This window comes from Sphaerodactylus townsendi, linkage group LG02, assembly GCF_021028975.2.
Source record: "Sphaerodactylus townsendi isolate TG3544 linkage group LG02, MPM_Stown_v2.3, whole genome shotgun sequence".
In the NCBI taxonomy this organism is placed as follows: domain Eukaryota; kingdom Metazoa; phylum Chordata; class Lepidosauria; order Squamata; family Sphaerodactylidae; genus Sphaerodactylus; species Sphaerodactylus townsendi.
In genome coordinates this window covers 59,710,920-59,733,993 of record NC_059426.1, presented here as the reverse complement: position 1 = coordinate 59,733,993, position 23,074 = coordinate 59,710,920, and positions in this window count along the sequence as shown.

Below are 23,074 nucleotides of genomic sequence, written 5' to 3'. Positions count from 1 at the left end.
AATAGCATCACTTTCAGTCTTGTTTTAACTGGGGATCCCAGATTCTCCCTTTAAGATGGATTTAAAAGGAGAATCTGGGCTCCCTAATTTAAACACTATTGAAAGTGATGCTGTCTGGGGGTGGATTTCAGCATCACAGCAGTCACCCATGGGGGGGGGCCGCAAACCTCAGGTTTTGCACCAGGCTCCATTTTCCCTAGCTACCCCTCTGCCTGGAGGGGAGGGAGAAGGGCTACCAGCTGGGAGCCCAGCCGGTGGGGGGGTGGGGCAGGCAGAGCAGGGGAGTCTGCCATCTCTGGCCTCAAAGAGCTGCTTTTATAAGCACTGAGGCCAGGGGCGGGGCTTGAGGAAGTGTGGCCATACCCCCAGAGGCAGGTGGGGGTGTGGTCTGGCCCCGAACTCCCCCTTTAAAATCTATACCTACGTCACTGGCCCTGGGCCCTCCACATGGCTGGCTGTCCTTACTTAAGCAATACTTCGCACAAAGGCGCTTTTTAAAAAACATTTTTTAAAAAAACTTACCTCAGCTACACAGGCAGGCACACATGCTCCCCCAGAGCCATCCTGGATCCAGCAGTGCCTGCGTGGCTCCGCCGATGGGAGTCAGGAGGGAAATAAAAAAAATGCAGTTCCATAATGTGTCTCACAGCCGTGGCCTTTCACTCAGCCGCTGCTGCGAGGTGCATTAAAACAGAAGAATTGCAGAAATCGCAATTCTTGTAAAACTCGGGTTGTGGAAGAAAACGCAGAGCGGACTCATTTGAGGAGCAGGATCCATGCGAAGTTCCCCCCAAACTCGGGTTTTATCTCGCCCTTAACCCATGTTTATTGGCCTGTGCAGAAAGGGCATACGTCCATAGATCTTTCCCACATTTTCAAGTTAGATAACAGGAAAGTAACTATCAAGTCAGGACACATTTATATCCTATGTATGCATTTTTCTTCTTGGATCTAAGCTGAAGGAAAATAAACAGACAACATTGCATAACAGAGGTATTTTTATTCCTTTAAAAATATTAACCTAAGACATTTTATGCTGTATTATCAGATTGTAAAACCAGTAAATACAACCAATCGTTTATCACTGCCTTTGGATTTGTGACTGAGGAAGTGCTGGTTTCTGTATGAAATGTCTCCTTTTAAAATTATTTACAATACAGGAGATTCCCAGAAAAGATTGCACAGTCACTTGAGAGAAGGTGACTTTGGAATTTACAATGTGATAACACCAGACACAATCAAAAGAATCTTGGTGACGTATACATTTCTAAGGAAAGTTACCTATTAATAGCAATGATGGCATGAGCTAGTTGCATCAACTTTCCTTTCCCTTGCCTACAGCTTTTGAAAAGTTTGCTTCAAGGAGATATCTAAAAGAGACTAAGGGTAGCAAAGTAAACTGCAAAGTTTCTTTTCTTGAAAATAGATGAGCACTTCAGGAAGTCATATCCTCTCTTTATGCCCTATGACAACAATGCTGACCTTAAACTGCATCATTTCTCATCTCACATTTCTTCTTTATCTTTGGGGGGGCGGGGGGAATTCAAAAGGCCAACATTTCATGTTTTTATTCCATGGTTTTCAAGCAAGGGCTTCCCCATACTATGTATGGACATTATACTGATTGCAGTTTATCAGATCAAAAGCATCAACTATGATATAGTGACAACCACCAATATATTACTACTCCACCTCCAAATAGTGAAAAAAGTTTTACTATGTGCATTTGCTGTGTATAGAAAGCACAGACAACCTGGGTGAGATTCTAGTAGCTTAACCCATCCTTCCTGATTCATTCCTGGCTCTCAGTTCAACAAGCACACCTATCCCTTTATGTTTCCACACTTCCTGTTCAAAATTCTCAATAAGTCATGCACTAAATAGAATGTTGAAATTAGTCTATATTTGACCTTAATTTTGCCATGCAACTGATCCAGGAAACAGGGACTGATTCTCCAACCCCACCCCCGCACATATATCCTAGGCCTCGCAAAAGCGGTTCTCAAGTTTCCACAGGCTACCTGGCTGCTGGAATTAGTGCCAAAGCATAACTTTTGGACTTTAATAAGGAGGAAGAAATGGTGGGTATTTGGTTATCCTAATAACCAAGTGCCCACCTTTTCCAAACAGAAATAAGGGGGAAAAAACCCCAAGGAAACTGCCCCGGTTGATGCTCATAAAGTACTCTATTCCAGGATCACTGGCAATTCACCGGTACATAAACTACTCTATTCCAGGATCACTGGTATTCGATGATCACTGGGTCCTCATGACAATAAATATAGTGACACCAGCAGTGAGAAGGACTATCCACTGCTCTTGTAAGGAGGCTGAGCCCCTGGAATTCCTGGACCACAGTAGGCACACTTGCTCCCTTTGAGCCCTCCAGGCCATGGGGGGTAGGTGAGCAAAAAGATCCACTGTTGGCATGAGGCTGCAATACCTGCAGGGACAAGATGCAGAGGACACAGGTTCAACAATTAGACTCAGCTTCAACAATTAAGGAGAAGATGGCATTTCACCTGCCTTCCCCCTCCATTCCATGAGGCCAGTTAACAATATCTTGTGAAAATCAGTTAATAATAGTGCAACTGGGAGTCTGTTCCACGATCTCTATTTGTATTGTTCTTTAGCTTCCTTTCACGGCATCATTCCACAGGAACGGAAATCAGCAAACTAATCCCTTGTACTAATTTCCCAACTGCTAATTCCAATTAAAAACATCTATGTCTCCAAAAAGACTGAGCAGCTTTCACCGTGTATATCAGACAGAAGGAGAAAAAGCTCACACCCGAGGGGCCCCATTTCTACCTTGCTAGAGTTCACTGAAGCCTGGAATGCAAGAGAACCAGTTACAAGTGCTCCAGTCTAACAGAGATAACTTAGGAGTGGACCAAGAAAAGGCACATGGAAGGAATGCCAGTTGCAAAGATACCTCAGAATATGTAAGGGGGTAGCTGCAGGTTTATTTGTTACAAAATATGTCTTGCCATTTATAGGAAGCATAGGATGCATAACTAGTCATCTATACACAATGCATAATGACAATAAAGTTTTAGCTTATCTTATCTTATCTTATCTTATAACATTGTTATTCAGAATGCATTTATTCAGATTCAGATTCTTGTCCATACTACATTTCTTTGTGGGTGAATATAAAAAAAAAGATATCAACTAATATTAAAAAGCTGTTTTTGAAGAAATGTAATACTTATAGGGTTGTAGCATCCCTTTCTAGTGCTACCAAAATATGTTTGGGAAGTAAAGTGGAAAGTAAAATCCAAACACCTCTCCTACATGAGCTGGCCCAGTGGTGACCAATTTTAACACATTAGTGTGTAGGGAGCAACTGTCCCTAAAAGCTTCATGTGATTACACTGGGTCACAGGTACAAATGTCACTCCCAAATATGGATCACTAAGATGGTCACAGGCATGGAAACTGGTTTAAACTATCCTTCATCCCTTCGGTCACACCAAATTCTGGCTAAAAGAGAGAATTTCTGGAAGACAAGCTAGATCAGCAGAATCATCATCATACTTTATTTACAGTCATTGACCAGCAAGATCCAAAAGAATTAAAATCATAAAATTTACAGATATTACAAATATACAGATTAAAACAGTTTAAAACAGATTAAAATGCAGATAATAGACCTCAGGCACTCAGAACATCAGCTCAAGATAATGAGTGGAATGTCAGTCTAATAATAATTAATAATAAGGATTAGCTGGCAGAGCCGGTAGTGCTCTGTCGGGCCTTCCTAATTTTGCTTGATATCCAGGCAAACTTGGCAACAGAATACGTTAGATTTTTATTGGTATCTTATAACAGTATTTTAACCTTTTCTTACTTAGCCAAAGGAGAGTTTGTCTGGTCAACGGACAGAAGCATCCAACGTATCTCATCATAATATGAGCATTCAAATAATATATGTTCCGAGTTTTCAACACCTCCTGTTTGACAACTGCAAATTCTACCCTCAGTTGGTACTTTGTTGGTATAGTTAGATGAAAGGGCGTTGTAACGGAGTAGGCTGTAGGCTCTTCGATAGTTAATGTTAAACAAAGAAGTAAGATAAGGCATTATTGAAAGTTTATTCAGCATTATTTTACTGAAAATGGGGTGTTTAAGTTTATTCAGATCGTGTTGCCTCTCGACATCTATGATTCTAAGTTTAACAAGCTCCCTAGCTCTATCATAATTCATGCTGGTAATTAGTTGTTGAGAGAGTCCATAATGTGATAATTTCCGTAAAACTGCTCTAAGCCACGGGGGAACAAATATGTCAGCCAAGACAAGTCTTGATCAGCAGAATCAGTTCCATCACCAGGTAGCACAAATCTTGTGATAGATTCTTTATATGCATTGTCACGTCAGCCTGTATCTTCCTTCTGAGCAATTCAGAGGACCTCAGGCTATTGTTATTTCCTTCTCCTTAAGGACTAGACACAGTGGCGTATCTGCCTAGGAACAAGGGGGTCAAATGTCCCCGGGCGCCCCTTGGGGGGGCGCAAAAATTGCAGGTTCGTTTTTGTGTATTTTGAATTTTTAGTGTTTTTCAGTGTTTTGCCTGCAGGGGGCGCTGTGTTTTGTTTGCAGCACCAAAATTTCAGGGGTTCTTTGGCAGACTCTCCTGATGGTTCCACCCAGGTTTGGGGAAGTTTGGTTCAGGGGGTCCAAAGTTATGGGATCCCAAAGGGAGTGCCCCATCCCCCATTGTTTCCAATGGGAGCTAATAGAAGATGGGGCTACACCTTTGATGGTCCATAACTTTGGCCCCCCTGCACCAAACTACACAAACCTGGGAGGTATCATCAGGATAGTCTCTTACTGATACCACCCAGGTTTTGTGAAGTTTGGTCCAGGGGGTCCAAAGCTATGGGCTCCCAAAGGGGGTGCCCCCACTACCCATTGTTTCCAATGGCAGCTAATAGGAAATATGGGCTACACATTTGAGGGTCCATAACTTTGGATCCCCTAAACTAAACTTCACCAAACCAGGGTGGTATCATCAGGAAATCCTCCTAAAAATACCCTGAAACTTTGGTGCTGCTAGCTTAACAATTACACCTCTGACAGCAGGCACCCCTCAAATTTCTCCAGATTCTCCTTTTAAATCTACCCCCTTCGGCATGGGTTTAAAGGGAGAATCTGAGGTCCCCAGTTTAAACATGGAAAGTGATGTTGTTTCAGGGTTGGGGAGAATCTACTCCAACACAGCATCACTTTCAGTGTTGTTTTAACTGGGGACCCCAGATTCTCCCTTTAAGGTGGATTTAAAAGAAGAACCTGGGCTCCCTAGTTGAAACACAATTGAAGGTGATTCTGTTTGTGGTGGATTCCACTGGGGGTGTTTTGTGAGAGATGATGCTGACATTTGTTTGGTAAATGTTTTGCTGGGGGTGATTTGTGAGAGATTTGCATGCTTAATACCCACTTGCACTGGCTTGGAGCTGTTTCTCAGGCTAACAACGTACCTCGTAGGGTTGGTGCGAGGTCAAAATTAGGAAAGATAGTTGGTGGGGAGAGAGCCATGTATGTTTTTTGGGGGGGTGATTTGTGAGATATGATGCTTGTAGGGGTGAGCCCGCGAACCCAGCAGAACCGTAGAAAGAGCGCCTGGCATGCCGGTGCCGGCTACGGCCTTCTGGGCGCACAAGCTCCCCCACCCCCCAGTCCCCCGTGAGTCACAGGTCATGAGATGCCTGACTCACGGTCACCAGATGTCCCAGACAAAGGGACAAAGGGGGCTCTTGCCCTCCAGGTGTGGATTAGACCCAGACGTGGATGCTTCCTCCTGCACATAGTAGCCTGATGAGATCATGCATCACATGATGATCTCCCGCTCTCCCGCTCTCCTGCCTCCCGGTCCACCCACATTGCCCCCCCTCTTGTAAACCCTAATAAAAGGAGGCAGAGCCTAGCACACGGCAGAGTTGCCAGGATCACGGAATCCCGCGCTTCCTGCCGCTGGCGCTCTCCACCAGATGGAATCTCCACGTCTCGTCTCTTCCTTGGGGCCTCGTGGGCAAGACTACAAGCTGGTGCCGAAACCCAGGAATCCTCGAACCTCCGCCGTGCTTACCGTCGCCTGGGAAAGGGCTTCTCGGTACTGATCGTCCGCTGGATCAGCGCATCCAGGGACCCACCCCCTCGGTACCGACCATCTGCTGGATCGGCGCATCCAGGGATTCGCGTTCTAGGACACTCTCTCGTCTGACGAACCACCGGTGGCATGGGCGCTTGTAAAAGCACGGCTTTTGACAAGCACGTTAGCGAGCTGAAAGCGCTAGCGAAACGCGGCAGGGTCTCCGTAAAGAGAGGGGAACTGCGTGAATTGGTTGAGGAGATTGATAGGCAATGTCCATGGTACCCAGAAAGGGGGACATTCAATCTTAAGGACTGGGAAAACATCGGACGCACTCTGCACAGAGAGCCTCACGCGCCGATGTCGCTGCTACTGACGTGGAGACAGTGTTATGTCGCCATCAGCCTGCAGGTCCATGGTGTCTTTGCCATGGATCTCCCTCCTTTTGATCTTTCACCTACAATTTCAAGCCCGGGACTTTCTCTATCCACTGAGCAGGACGCCTGTCCTTCTCCCGCTTCAAACTCTCCCGCCAGGCTCTCGTGGCCCTGCCGCCTCCTCCTTCTGCTCCACCTTCTGCTCCGCTTCCTCCCGCTTGAAGCCACCGCGACCTCCGTCAATGCCACATAATGGCGCGAGTTTCAAAACTCTAGCAGAGCGTATTACCCACGATCTGCAGAGGAAGGAAACCCTGACGGAAGACGATGCCGACCTCTTCGCCGTCTGCCCAGCCCACTTCACTGACCACGTGGGGGAGGACGGCGTCATCCAGCGAGTCGTCGAGTATTGCCCCATAGGCTATAACGTTCTCACTGAGCTCCGCAAGGCAATACAGGACGTGGGGATCACCAGCCCTTATGTGAGAGGCATGCTGGAAGCAGTCATGCGGAATCACGTGATGGTTCCGGAGGACTGGAGAACCGCTTTTCACATGCTCTTGAACCCTGCGCAATATGTTGTTTGGGAAAGCGAATACCGCCAACAATGCAAAAGCAGAGGGGCAGCCTCTGGCGGTGCCTATACTGCCGCGCAGCTCTATGGCTGCGAAGGCTTCGCCCTTCCCAGCGCGCAGATCGTCCTGCCGGAGGCCACCCTTAAGATTGCCTCTGACTGCGCCTACAAGGCGTTTGTGAGAGTGCCCGCTGCCGGACAGCCAGCCCAAAGTTTCTCCAACGTCCGGCAGAAGCCTCAGGAGCCTTACGCTGAATTCCTGAACGGGCTCCAGGAGGCCCTGCGAAGACAGGTTGACAATGACGGAACCCAACACAAGCTCCTCCTGCGCCTTGCCAAAGAGAACGCCTCCGCCGAGTGCCGCAGGGCGATCACGGGCTTAGGGAAGAACCCCGAGCTGGCCGACATGCTTAAGGCTTGCCAGGATATCGGATCTTCCGCCCATCAGGCCAGCCTCCTAGCCGCAGCACTCTCCACCGCCCGGAGACAGCCCCAAGACGAGTGCTTCAACTGCGGCAAGCGGGGACACTTCCGGAGGGATTGTAGGCTGCCCGGTGGGGGGGCCTACGACCCTGACGGGGGAGGGTTCTCCCTCAGGGACGAGGGTCCCTGGGGAAAAGATCAGCCGCCCCCCCCAACCAGGGCCAGGGGGGAGAGTGCTAAGACGACCCCAAGAACCAAGACCCACGCCCCTCTGTGAGGCTCTCGTTGCCCCAGCCCAGTATGACGATTCCACTCTCCCGGAAAAGGTCAGGTTAGCCTCACCTGAGGCCTCCACCATTGAGCGAGGATTGTCTGTCATTCCAGGGGACACTGACTCCACGGCCCAGGGTATCACTCGCAGCCGGGTGGGGATAAGCCCCCCACAGGAGCCGTCCCGCGGAATTAGCCACGCCCAGCTGATCCTCCTGCCCCACAAGCTACCCGCTGCCGGCCCGATAGGAGCCACAAGCCCGGGTGATCACCGGAGCCCCGTCAGCGCCACTGCAGCGGCAGCAGGGACGTCCACTGGCAGCCCCCGCCAGCACCCGGGGCTCGAGCGGCACTTCACAGTTCGCCGCGTCTTTTCGGGCGTCCACATTGATTCGTGGGGAGGGGATCCCAAGGGCCAGGTTGAGGCAGCCGTGACTGAAATGAGTAAGCCCGCCCCCACCGCTCTCCCCCTTACGTGGGTCACGGAAACCCCCGTCTGGGTGGAACAGTGGCCGCTACCCAAGGAAAAGCTAGCCGCCATGCATCAGCTGGTAGAAGAACAGCTGGCAGCCGGCCACATTGAGATCTCCACCTCCCCGTGGAACACCCCCATGTTCGTGATCATAAAGAAGAAGCCCCCTTGGCCCCCTCCAGCCGCAAGGTTTAAGCCAGATCTCATAGTCTCTGAGCATATGCAAAGCCCTAAGCTCAATGCTCCCAGTACCAGGAAAATCGTCAGTACCCCAGGGAGAGCAGGATCACAGCCTGCAAAGGGACCGCCCTGCGGGACCCAGAGAGTAAGCTCCCCAAATTCAGCGGTAACCATCTTCGCAAAATCCAACACGTGCGTGCCTCTGAAGACCAGAATGAGCCGGTTCGGAATCAAGCTCATAGAGAACAAAGGCCTGCACAATCCCCCCATCGACTCTCACCTAAACCCCTTTCTTTCACAGCAAAAGGAGAGTTGTCGGCTCCGCCCCCCCAGGAAAGGGGGGGGAAGGGAAGCCCGGATGTTTCCAGCTCATGTTGTTTCCTCCCAGATATGTCTCCCATTGTGTGCTCAATAAAAATGATTCGGTTTGGATACACCTCCTACAGAGCTAGGAGAAGAGACTAACCACACTTCCTTTTCAGCTTGCTTACTAAGCTCACTGGATACCTGAAGAAGGATCTTGAGTCACAATTGCAAACCTCCTCATTGTATTGTATATGCTCATGTATGTACTGTGTGTCTTGCCCCTTTAAAGGGGACCCTTAAGGTTTTCCCCTCATGAGGGGGATTTTTCCATTGCTTCTAAGCTATACTCTTGTGCTTAAATTTAAAGTTTTCCTCCTTCTGATTATGTATGCCTATGCCTTGAAAGGTTTCACCCATTATGGTATCAGCCTTTAAGGGGCACAGTGCTCCCTAGGATGCCATTGGAATCTGCTTCAAGCTACCTCTATCTTAGTTTAAACCCTCAAAGTTCTTCTTGCCGCTTTTCCTTGAGAACCTTTTCCTTTGTCTATCTGAGCCTACACTGCCGCATTGGCGTAGCACAGGTTTATATGTGAAACCAGAGTTACTTCCGTGCTCCCACATTTTCTGCTGAGTGCCACCTGGCTAGTCACAGTGCCAGGGGGGTCTCTCAGCCCCACCTATCTCACACAGTCTCCACTGTGAGGATAGGAAGCGAATTCCAACCAGCTAGGATCTCCTTACAGGAGGGCAAGGTAAGGTTAACTTCCAAGCCCTCCCCCCTCCCTTTTCTTTTTCATTGCCTTTTGCATTCTCTCAAATGGGCTAACACGCCCCACCTCTCGATCTAGGATTTGATAAAAGGTTTTTTTGCAAAACCCCTCTCAAGTTGTTCGTGTGAGCAAACCGCAAGCCCAGGAACTGTTCTCCCTGCATTTTCTCTTTGTATATCCTCTCTATGTGATGCCTCTATTAAGATATGCTCATAATTGTGAATTGTTTACGTTGCTTTTCAAAAAACCCACACTTTAGACGGTGATTGGGATTGCTTTGCAAACAAGCACCCGACCTGGGTGTGACCTTTACTCTGTGTCATGTGTTCCTAATGCCTTGAATGTTGCAAGCCGATCACTGGAATGGCCAAACAAACGAAAGAAAGGGGAGTAGTCCCCCCCCCTATAGACCCAATCAAGGTCTCACTCAGCAGACCATATCCAAAGTACTATTCTCTATACTAACTCAGCAAAGGCAAAAAAAAACCCGGGGGAAAAAGCCTTGCTTGTTTTTCTCTTCCACACAGGATTCCAGCTCGATGGGGCCAACTCAATCCCAGGGACGAGGAAAGCCAGCCCTATTGAGAAAGCCCGATTGCCGCCCTGCCTGAGCCAAGATGGGAAAGATCTCTCTGGAGCCAGCACACCTATTCTCCCACAAAGATCGCAGCCCTCGCTGGGGCCCCCCAGGGGGGAACGGCAGCCTGGGCCAGCTATGGCTCAGAGGTTGACGCTGTGTGTCACTGCCCCTCATCTACAGTCGCCATTCACTCTCCCTCTCTGCCGCCCCCTGGCTGAAGTTTGAAGTTGCAGCCAGGAACATTCCTGATAGGCTAACCTTTGGAACTCTCCGCTGTTTCCAGCCACTTGATTGTTATCGGAACATGCCCTCTCTCACAGCCTTGCTCGTGAGAGTCACTGAACTTGCAATGCTAAAGACTATCAGTAGCTCTCCCTACGCTCTTGAGAAATCCATGGACTCTAACACCATTGCTCTGCAGCTTTGGTAGTCAAACAGCAAGAGCCATGCATTGGACAATTATGCAGCCAAGGGCTGCCTCCCTTCTGTACATCATCCAGCTTATGTATCGTTTAGCAATGTTTATTGTTACTGTAACCCAAACTGATCGTTGAAGTTATTGCATGCCTTGATTTTAGAAGTTATGTTATTTGTTGTTGTTACATCCCGGCTCATCTTTCCGCTGGGACTCTCTGCTGTCTCAGCCGCCTTACCATCGTCCTGCCTCAGGCTCCGCCCTGGGAGCCCAGGCGTCGCCACCGCTCTGCCCTTCCCCTCGACTCCTCTCGCCGGAGCGACGCGGCTGCCCTTCCCGAGGCAGAGTATGTTTCCCTCGTGACTTCCCCTGTGGGAGTCCCCGGACTTGTTTCCTGTAACGCCAAGACTGTCGACCGTTCTCGCCTGCACCCTTGCGAAGTCCATCATTTCCACCTCGACTGCTCTGGATGCTCTGGCCTCCGGGCAGCAAGAGCTTCGTCAAGCGACCTTAGATAATCATGCCGCTATTGATTGCTTATTGTTGTTAGTTCACATGAAGGTGCGTGAGTTGCAAGATGCTATACTTTTGTTCAATTCTGCATTGGTTTGATTGTATGCCTTATTGCTGAAGCCTTTTCTATGTAATGTATTTCCAGCCTTGCTTATAATGTGTGTAAGAGACCCTTTGACTTTCACCTCCCTTGCAACCAGCTCCTCCTGTTGCACAAACAGCTCAGCCAGCTTGAGCGAGTTCCTGGGGAGGCAAGCATCCCCCTAAATTGCCCCAACTGATTCGGCTTCCTTCCTAAAACATAGAAAATGGGGAGATGTAGGGGTGAGCCCGCGAACGCAGCAGAACCGTAGAAAGAGCGCCTGGCATGCCGGTGCCGGCTACGGCCTTCTGGGCGCACAAGCTCCCCCACCCCCAGTCCCCCGTGAGTCACAGGTCATGAGATGCCTGACTCACGGTCACCAGATGTCCCAGACAAAGGGACAAAGGGGGCTCTTGCCCTCCAGGTGTGGATTAGACCCAGACGTGGATGCTTCCTCCTGCACATAGTAGCCCGATGAGATCATGCATCACATGATGATCTCCCGCTCTCCCGCCTCCCGGTCCACCCACATTGCCCCCCCTCTTGTAAACCCTAATAAAAGGAGGCAGAGCCTAGCACACGGCAGAGTTGCCAGGAACACGGAATCCCGCGCTTCCTGCCGCTGGCGCTCTCCACCAGATGGAATCTCCACGTCTCGTCTCTTCCTTGGGGCCTCATGGGCAAGACTACAATGCTGACAAATCACCCCCCACCCCCAGCAAAACATACATGGCTCTCTCCCCACCAACTCTGTTTTCTAATTACCAAATTATGTAGGGTGGTGAGAACCGCAAAAGATTGTGAAGAGTCTGAGCGAACCTTTATAAATTAGATGAGCGGGCTAAGAAATGGCAAATGCAGTTCAGTGTAGCAAAATGTAAAGTGATGCACATAGGGGCAAAAAAATCCAAACTTCACATACACACTACAGGGGTCAGTGCTATCAGTCACAGACCAGGAAAGGGATTTGGGCATCTTAGTTGATAGTTCCATGGGAATGTTGACTCAATAAATGGCAGCTGTGAAAAAGGCAAACTCTATGACAGGGATAATTAGGAAAGGAATTGATAATAAAACTGCAAAGATTGTCATGCCCTTATATAAAGCAGCGGTGCGACTGCACTTGGAGTACTGTGTTCAGTTCTGGTCGCCATGTCTCAAAAGGATATCGAAGAGATAGAAAAGTCCAGAGAAGGGCAACGAGGATGATTGAGGGATTGGAGCACCTTCCTTATGAGGAGAGGCTGCAGCGTTTGGGAGGCTGCAGCGTTTGGGACTCTTTAGTTTGGAGAGGAGACGTCTGAGGGGGAATATGATTGAAGTCTATAAAATAATGCATGGGGTAGAAAATGTTGACAGAGATAAATTTTTTCTCTCTTTCTCACAATACTAAAACCAGGGGGCATACATTGAAAATGCTGGGGGGAAGAATTAGGACTAATAAAAGGAAACATTTCTTCATGCAACGTGTGATTGGTGTTTGGAATATGTTGCCACAGGAGGTGGTGATGTTCACTAACCTGGATAGCTTTAAAAAGGACTTGGACAGATTTATGGAGGAGAAGTCAGTCTATGGCTCCCAATCTTGATCCTCCTTGATCTGAGATTGCAAATGCTTTAGCAGACCAGGTGCTCAGGAGCAGCAGCAGCAGCAGAAGGCCATTGCTTTCACATCGAACATGTGAGCTCCGAAAGGCATCTGGTGGACCACTGCAAGTAGCAGAGTGCTGGACTAGATGGGCTGTGGTCTGATCCAGCAGGCTCTTTCTTAAGTTCTTATGTTGTTTGGTAAATGTTTTGCTGGGGGTGATTTGTGAAGGATTTACATGCTTAAGACCCATTTGCACTGGCTTGGAGCTGTTTTTCAGGCTAACAACCTACCTCATAGGGTTGATGTGAGGACAAAATTAGGAAAGAGTTGGTGGGGAGAGAGCCATGTATGTTTTGCTGGGGATGGGAGGTGTTTTGTATGCTGGTGCATTGTTTGGTCATGGTGGGGGAGGGTGGCTGCCCATATCGGGCGGGGGGGGTGCCAAACTCAGGTTATGTCTCCAGGCTCCAGTTTGCCTAGATACGCCTCTGACCAGACATCAAGCCACTTTCCTGTCTCTGCTCACAAAGCAGGGGTGTCATTTAACATTAGCAAAGTGTGTTACTTGAAATACAGATTGATGATTATTCATTTCCACGGCATGAACATGGGCTGCCGAGCACCAAAATACACAGTATGGTAGAGTAAAACTGACTTTTTTATAGGAGTACTTGTTCTGCAGTTGTGAGTTAGTCAAGTGCAAATATAAATCACCTGCCTCACTGTACTCATATAAAAGCATTTAAAGGCATATTAAATTCTCATAAAAGGTAGAACTTTTCATGTAAACTTTTGCATGTTCCCATAGTCGTTGGGTAAAGAAAGGTTGATTGGTTATTTATTTTTTTATAGTCTTTGACTTAGGAGACAAAATGTTCAGTAACCTTTGACAATAGCACTACAGGAACTGTATCAGTAGTTCCAATACAAACAACACTTCAAACACCTCCAGATGGTAATTTTAGTGGTAAGTGGTCTACATCTAATGATACATTAATCTATAAAGATTCCTGGAAGTGTTTACTTCATTCTTTTTCACTACTTCGTTGATGCATGTACACCACACACACACCTGGAAGAATACCCTACAAAGATGTACACCCTACATCATGGTTGATGTATAGCTCTGAACTCTAATCCAAGACCATATTAGATTCACTTGATGGATTTAAGAAACTGGGCCCTTCTTTTTAGGCTGAATATAAAATTTACCCGCAGGGATTGAAACAGAAATTATCTAATCCCCTCTACTAAGAAGTGATTACCAAATTATCATCTTGCAGTCTAAACGTAACACAAGTTAACTTTTAACAGAGTATCAAATCCACATTTTAATGGTCATTATAGGTCAAAGCACAAGTGACCCTGGAAAATTATTTAGTATTATTTAAGTATTATTAAAAGCATTATTTAAAAGATAACAGCGAGTGACAAGGCTCCAAGTTCAGATTTGGGCAAGGCAGGAGAGGTTCATTTAACCCTCTTCCTGTGTAATTTCATGTCCTTCAGGTAACCAAGTGCTTAAAATGTGTACTGTTTGCATGGTAGGGTTGCCAATGGACCAGTATTCCACTGGTAGTACTGGTTTTTCCCCCTTCTGGGTAGTGGCCACATAATGAATCAGAGACAAGCCAGTTTTAACACCGTTCCTATTAAGACAAAGGAATCTGCTGTGCTGTACTATTATTAACCCTGCAGCACTAGATTGCAGCCAATATAACTTTCATTTGCAGCACAGGTTTTTTGTGTCTCAAAAACAGTTCAGCTAAATACTGCAGCTGTCTTTGGGTGTTTTTTCTGCTTCCCTTTCCCTCTTGATAACTCCTTGGACTGTGAGAGAGCTGTACTTTGTGTTGACTGTATCTTTCATCCTGCCTCTTGACTCCTCAGCTCTGCCACTGGCACATGAGCTTGGTCCCACCCCTGTGGTCCCAACTGGCCAGTAGGGTTGCCAGCTCCCCCGTGACCACTGTTGGGAGTGGGGTGTAGGTTGCCAGATCCAAGTTGGAAACTCCTGGAGATGTGAGGATTGTGGCTGGGGAGGACAGGGACCTTAGTTGGGTGGAATGCTGTAGGGTCTACCACCCTCCAAGGAATCAGTTTTCTCCAGTTTTCTCTGTAATCTAAATATGAGCTGTAATTCAGGGGAATCCCTGGGCCTCTCCTGGAGACTGCCATCCCTATTTGGAGGGGGGCATCAGCCATGATGAATGGGGCCATATGCTCTTCCAGACTTGGCAGCAGTAAAGCAGAAGTAGAGCACACAGAGCTGAGTAATAGAGCCTAGCTCCTGGGCACAATTTAAAGTGCTTTTTAAGACCACAGTGTGTCAAAGACTGACTTTCTCCCCATTGTTAATATATTAAGGTGTCTCTATGCCAAGTATTCCCACTTTGGGGGTGAGCTAAGCAGATTTTGTAAAAAGTTATTTTGGGTAGCTTTTCCCTCAGACTGATTTACCAGGTACTTATATTTAAATTAGCAGGAAGCAAGAAATTTGAGAACACATCTGTTAGCTGTGTTAAATCTAAGCTGAACCTCAATTTGCCTTACAATTACAAATATTAGTGGGTGCAAGATGGAAGGGTTTGGCACTTAAACCAATACTCACAGAAGTTGCCCTGAGCTGGCTTGCCTAGTGGTTGCCAAACCAGCCCAGGAATTGGAATTGTATTGTGTAGTTTTGTTGCTGGTTTGCTTATTTGACTACATAGTTTGTTCCATTGCGAGGTGTTTTGTGTCCCCATTGGAGAAAAAAGTGCAGTAAAACTGTTTAAGTTAATAAATAAATACTGTATCATTGGTGTTGGGTGTATCCCCCACCCCCCCAATCCAATATCTGGAAGAATTTAATTTTGCTATCTGTCTGCTGACTCTTCTTAATTGATTTCAAATATGAACTGTTGTGATATTGCATTGAATTATTAGTATATTATTTTTGACTGCTAAGCCATCTAGGAGATCCCATAGTGAAAAGTAAGCTTTGAAACCTGCGATCATATCTGTGTGAATTCCACAGGGCCTGTAAGATTGAGCTGTTCCACCAGGCCTATAGTTGAGGGCAGCAACACATCTTGGCTGGCCTCTTTCCCCTTTCCATCTGTTTTTTGGCTTGAATGTGTAGTATGGAAATCATTATTTAGTTTTAATTGATGTCAGATTTTATTTTGGGGAGAGAGAAGGCAGCATGGAATTACTTTTCTCTGTGTGTGACATGAATATGCTCTTATGTGTTAAACAAGCAGCCAGATGGCAGCCTTGCACTTGTCAAAGATTCTCTTGAAATAAGGTGCAATGGCAATTTTGGGCCAGAAAAATTTCTCAGTGTATTTTTCATGATGCCCCTTCTGTCTCCAGGAATTATGTCAGTCCTGTTTTCTCTGCAGCTTCTTCAAATCCCAGCTTTTCAGGTTGCTGCCTTTTCTGCCCCCCAACCCCACTCCCTTTACCCATTCTGTTTCTTTAACAGCTTCCTTGGCACTGTTTTCTGCCCTCCCTTTCTGAACTAATAGGAGCCCAGGGGCACAGAGTGGTAGTGCAGTAAAAGCTCTGCTCATGACCTGAGTTCGATCTCAATGGAAATCAGTATAGGGTAGCTGGTTCAAAATTGACACAGCCTTCTATTGAGGTCAGTAAAATGAGTACTCAGCTTGCTGGGAGTAAAGTGTGGATGACTGGGGAAGGCAATGGAAACCTAATTTGCCTTTCTCTGCTCCCTTTCCCTACAAGCCTTACTTTCTACCTGTCTTCCCCAGTTCATTCTCTATGCCACATCTTGCCTTTAGCCTCTTTGCTTCTGGACTCCCCAACCCTTATCTTCTTTATCACGCAGTACCTTTAGCACTTTTATTTATTACCCTTATTTATGGGCTGCGGGGAGCTTCAAATCTTGCACAGTAACACTGTACAATAAAAACCAAATCCTAAATATGATTGAAAATTTAATTTTTAAATCAAATCTAATAGAAGAAATAGAGGAAGAAGAGGAAGAGTTTGGATTTATATCCCCCCTTTCTCTCCTGCAGGAGACTCAAAGGGGCTTACAATCTCCTTGCCCTTTCCCCCTCACAACAAACACCCTGTGAGGTGGGTGAGGCTGAGAGAGCTCCAAGAAGCTGTGACTAGCCCAAGGTCACCCAGCTGGCATGTGTTGGAGTGTACAGGCTAATCTGAATTCCCCAGATAAGCCTCCACAGCTCAGGCGGCAGAGCGGGGAATCAAACCCAGTTCCTCCAGATTAGATACACGAGCTCTTAACCTCCTACGCCACTGCTGCTCTTGGCAGGAAAAGGAAAGAAAAATAGAGATGGGGAGGCCACTGTGGTGGAAACAACCATAGCTGCCTCAGTTGTATGCCTGGTGGAACAGCTCTGACTTACAGGATCTGCGGAACTGATTCCGATTCTGCAAGACATACAGGATCTGGCCAGCTCTTCCCTCCTCAGTGCTTCTTAAAGTCCAATAGTCTTAAAGTCTATTATTATTATTGTTGTTATCGCTGTTTTAAAGGTTTTAGTAATCTATTTATAATTATATTTTATGTTGTACACCGCCCAGAGCCCCTCGGGGATGGGGCGGTATAAAAGTCCAATCAATCAATCAATCAATCAATCAATCAATCAATCAATCAATGAAATAGAGCTTGAAAAGCTCTGGCAGGGGACAGATCTTGCAGGGCTGGAATGCCCTTCCCCTGCAATTGCTGTTCTAACCCAACAGGGCTTGAAAATTGCCAGCTAAGGACAGATCCTGTACGTGAGATTGATCTACCTCAGCCCTGCATGCAGAATCAGGCAGGGTCTTCCTCTACCAGTGCTTCTCAAGCCTAGCAAGGATTGAAAAGCACTAGTGGGGCACAGATCCCCCATGTGGCACTGTGCTTGCTCAGCACCACATGGGGATCTTTCTCTCCCTCTCCCTCTCACCCTCCACTGGCTTCCAGGACCACCTGGGCTTGGAAAATGGCAGGGGAGGAGAGGGAGATAGAAAAAGCCGAATGTTATTCAGCTTTTTCAGCCCCATGTGTTTTAGAAAAGATGAACACACCGGGAAGGGAGGAGTTATCAGTAAACGAAAAACCCAAATGTCTGAGTTTCGACTCTACTGAATTACCAAGTCTAAATATAATATTTTGCTGCATCGTCCCCCAATCTGAATGTGTGCATTTTCCAACATTGTCGGTTATATGTACTGTACTGTTCTTACTGCGTTTTTTTTGCCATAATCACCTTGAATCACAGTGAGAAAGGGAGACTGTAAATGAAAATAAATATGCAAATCAATTTCAGGAGATTTGCATTAAGGCATTCTGGGTAAACAGGAACGTTTCCCCCTTCTTCCTGCACGATCCATCTCAATAACAAAACTCTTCCTCCAGTTTTGGTCTAAGTACCATGCCACAAATTCTGATGCACTAGCCGTAAGACTGCATCCAAAATTTGTTTTCCACCAATAGAAAATCATTTCCACTGATGGGGGGGGGGTGTCTCTGCTGATTCTCCCTTGCTACTAAAATCCCCAATTTCGCAACCATCACTATTCCCTGGAGGAAGTGCAGTGAACTGCAGCAAGAAGGGGAAGATGAGAACGTTTGTGGTACTTTGGATGCATTCCTTAGATTTCACAATTGTACAAACAAGTTCAGTCATCAAAAAACAAACATGAACAGCAGGATAACTCTTCAGAGATAAATGGTATTGCATTGTAACCTAGACCAAATTATAAAAGACCTAGCTATTTTCAGAAAGAGAGATAGCATTTAGTAAGAGGAAATAAGCCCTTCAGAGTCTAATTAACTATATTCTGGGAGGCACTGTGGGGAAGGGGCTTAAATTAACAACCCTGTTTGGTCTGAAGGACTGTTATATAACTGCAAACCCTTCAAGGAACTCACAAGATAAGGGTCATACAAGGGAACGAATGAGGAGGAAAATAGAAGGTCTGCTACCGATAGAAATGATTTATATGCATGCGAATTTCAATGACAAAAAGCTTAGCATGAAATAATTTTATAGATTAACTTTGTAGGGTACAATTATTCAGAGTTGCTCCCAATTAATAATTTGCTGTTTGAATTTGTTGGGAAATTGCCGCAAGGTTTATCTATTTGGAACTGAATGAAATGGAGAAATCAATTTGTCTTTATGTTTACAACAATCATGCCATTATTTTAGAAAGAAGGATTTTTTTAACCAATGTACAAATCACATTACTATTATTATTCTTACAGCCCAATCCAGACTCCCAGGCAGCCAGAGATCGTGCCATTGTAGCACCCTATCACTGCCTCCAAGGCTCTCCAGCAGCACAAGGCAGAAAAAGCCCTCCCCCCCAAAAAAACCCCCCCATCACCCGAAAGCCCTCCATAGAGCTTAATGGGTGATGTAAGTCCAAGACCCATGCTGTGTAGCAACCAGTCCTGAACCCAGGGTGGAAGCCAACTAACATCAGTTCTACCCCCAGGAATGCCCCCACACACACACCACCGCCATCCAATGCCAGCACAGCTCCGTGATGGCCCAGACTTTTGGCTTTCATTGCTGCGGATCTCAGGGGCAGCCAGCAGCTGTCGTCTTTTCCCCCTCCACTGGCATGAATGTCCCTTGTTGTGCAGGTAGAAGGGGCAAACATGTCAGCACAGCCCTACACTGCCTCTACAGACAGATTCACACACACCCCATCTGAATTGGGCCATAAGTCAGTTATACAATGATATGTAGTATGTGCCATAGGCAATAGTTTATGACAGGGGTCTGCAACCTGCGGCTCTTCAGATGTTCATGGACTACAAAGCCCATCAGCCCCTGCCAACATGGCCAATTGACCATGCTGGCAGGGGCTGATGAGATTTGTAGTCCCATGAACATCTGGAGAGCCACAGGTTGCAGACCCCTGGTTTAAGACAAGTAGCACTTATTGCCACAGAACAAAAGCAGATGGCTTTTAAATAGTTAAATAAAAGGTCAGATCTGAGCCCTCCAGGGGAGGGTGGTATATAATAATAATAATAATAATAATAATAATAATAATAATAATAATAATAATAATAATAATAATAATAATAATAATAATAATAATGCAGAAGCTATAAGCTATGACAAGTGAAAAGGCAATTACAGACATTGTGCTGGATCCTGTGTAAAACTTCTGCTTGTGCTAGAACTCTTGTGCAAGTGGAAACCCAAAGGACCGTGGCAGCCACTTGCATTAAGTCTAATTTATCTATCCTCACTTGTCTTTCAGCTTGCAGAAGATCTTATACAATCAATTTCTGGCGATATATAGGAATGAAAGTGCTATGTGTTGTGTGAGATGGTGCATAAGCAGCAGAAGTGTGCAGAGCCAGCATGGGGTTGTGGCTAAAAGCAACAGACTCTACTCTGGAGAACCAGGTTCGATTCCCCACTCTTCCACATAAAGCCTGCTGGGTGACCTTGGGCCTGTTTCAGTGTCTCAGAACTCCCTTAACCCATGCAGAGGGAGGGAATGGCAAAACACCTCTGAATGTCTGTTGCATTGAAAACATTACGGGGTCACAATAAACCAGATGTGACTTGACAGCACTTTCCAACCCCAGAAGTATGCTAAGCCCATTTATGTTTCTACTTGCACATCTCTGGCTCCATATAGGAAGGATTAAAAGTTAGAAAATGATATTGGTAACATGTATCAATAAGTTCAAACATTGGCTCTTGTGATCCACTGGGTCTGTTAGTCGGAGGAAAAAACTACAGACAGTTTCACCTAGTACATTGTACCATAACCTATCACACCTCTGATCTGGCAATTTAAGTGAAAGCTGAGGGCCAGAATGATGCCTCCAGCTGATATAAAACTCCAGACAAGCTGCCTTCCTATTGGGTCTTCCATCCATCCTCCTGCCTGCCCAAGGCACTTCCTCCTAAATGCTCTCCTGCTCTCCTTTTGTGTCTCCCTGAGGCACTTGTGTCTATCAGTGAAAAGAACACTCAGCGAGGAAGAATATAGATAGGTCTTGACAGCAATTATGTGATTTATCTTCACAAACTTCTGACATGAGGCATTAACAGTCCTATTTGCATGGATCATTTTACACAGGGATAGGAACATTCATTCTCCCCATTTGTAGTCTGAACTGGTGTAGCATGGCAGAAACACCACACTAGTTTGCTGCTGTTTCCATTTTAACATCAAATTATGAATGCAAGTCCAGCTATTCTTGACATGAATGCTTTCAACCCCACACAACAATTTCTCCTTTACCCTTATGTCCACCCTCTTCTTCTCTACTCCCCTGCCTCTAAGAGCATACTATATATTCAAATTAGTAATTATGTTTGTAAAGAAACTGGTCTGATCCAGCTGAAGCTGGTTAAAATACAACTTTTCAATCAGAGCCATCAGCCTTTTACAGGTTGAGCTGAAAGGAAATGATCCTTGAAAATGTCATTCTGGGTGGCTATGAAAATGATTGTAGAGGTTCCCAGTTTTACAAAGGGTGACAGTAAGTAGAAATTACTTTCTTATTAATCATAGTAGAACTCTTCACTGTTGTTGGACTTCAGTCATGTTACAGTTTGAAGAAGAAGAAGAGGAAGAGGAAGAGGAAGAGAAGGAGGAGTTTGGATTTATATCCCCCCTTTCTCTCCTGTAGGAGACTCAAAGGGGCTTACAAACTCCTTGCCCTTCCCCCCTCACAATAAACACCCTGTGAGGTGGGTGGGGCTGAGAGAGCTCCGAGAAGCTGTGACTAGCCCAAGGTCACCCAGCTGGCATGTGTTGGAGTGTACAGGCTAATCTGAATTTCCCAGATAAGCCTCCACAACTCAAGCGGCAGAGCTGGGAATCAAACCCGGTTCCTCCAGATCAGAGTTCACCTGCTCTTAGCCACTATGCCACATCTTATGCCACATCTTATGAAATGGCAGCGTAATAATGGCTGCTGAGCTTTATATATGCATTTCCATGAAGGGTTGAAAAGTGACTCCATCAACTTTCAGAGCTGCTGGAAGCTGAATCTGAAAAGAAAATATTACTAGACTTGAAGAGCTTAATCATGACTTTAGAAATCGTTCTGTAGATTGTTGTGGAAACACAATGCGAGTTACAATTCCAGGGACAGATGGACAGCCCTCTAAAATTTTTTCCTGACCAGTCCTTGTTTCTTTGTTAGGTTACTTCATTTCCACTCTGTCTTCCTCTACAGTGGACATACAAAATGGCTTATCACTGTGTTATCCTCCATTTTAGTCTCAAAACAACTCTGTGAGGTAGGCTCAGAGAGAGTGACTGATACAAGGTCACCCTGCAAGTTTCCATGGTAGAATAAGAATTTAAATCTGATTCTCACAAACCCTAGTCTGACACTCACCAATACACCACACTGCTTTGTTACACTACCTTCCTGTTCAATTAACCTTCATTGAACTAGAAAAGGGGTCCCCAACCTTTTTTGAGGCTGTTGGCACTTTTGAAATTTTAACACAGGTCAGTTGATGAGTACAATCACAAAATGACTGTTACAGGAAGCAAGTCCACACACATACACACTCCAGAAAAAGTCCAAATGCAGTGAAGAAGAGGAGTAATTTACATGATTCAAAGAGAGTGAGAGACAAAATGAAACCAACATTGTAGGGGGCAGAAGAAGAGTAAGAAGAAAAGGAAAAGGAGGAGGAGGAGCTGGTTTTTATACCTCATCTATCTCTACCTTTAAGGAATCTCAAAACTGCTTACCAAACTCTTCCCTTCCCCTCCCCACAACAGATACTGTGTGAGGTAGGTGGGACAGAAGGAGTTCTGAGAAAACTGTGACTAGCCCAGGGTCATCCAGAAAACTTTGAGTGGGGAAACAAACCTCCAGATTAGAGTCCTCCATCTACACAGCTCATCAAATATTCCACAGCCTATCAGAAGCCATCCTGGGCAAGAGCCTCCCCTGGCCCCAGCCACTTCCTGAAAATACTTTGCATTGCCATGTAAGGTGTCATTAGTCATCATGGTACCCATGAGCACCAAAGAAGAGACCTCTGCAGAAGAACTTGCAGAATTGGAGTAGTTCAGGGTGAACTGCAATTTATATAAAAGTAACTGTAGGAATAATAACTTATCTCAGGAGTACCTCTCACTCTTGTACCATTCCAGAACTACCTATATTCAAGTCAACACATTACTTTCCCTGCAAATGACTGACAAAACAAATTACTCCAAAATCAGCATAACACAATTACAGCCCAATCTAGGTTCCACTACTGATAAGTCTGTTTCACATCATTTCAAATGGTGAGGGGGAAATAGAGTGCATTTCACTTTATAAAGTACATGAATAAAGTTGGTTTGGACTGGCGATCCCCCGCATGTGTCTTTTTTCCTTTTTTCCCCCTTTTTGATTTGAGGGAGGAGGTGTCTTCAAAACCACGATGGCATGATACAAGAATCTGCTATATGCA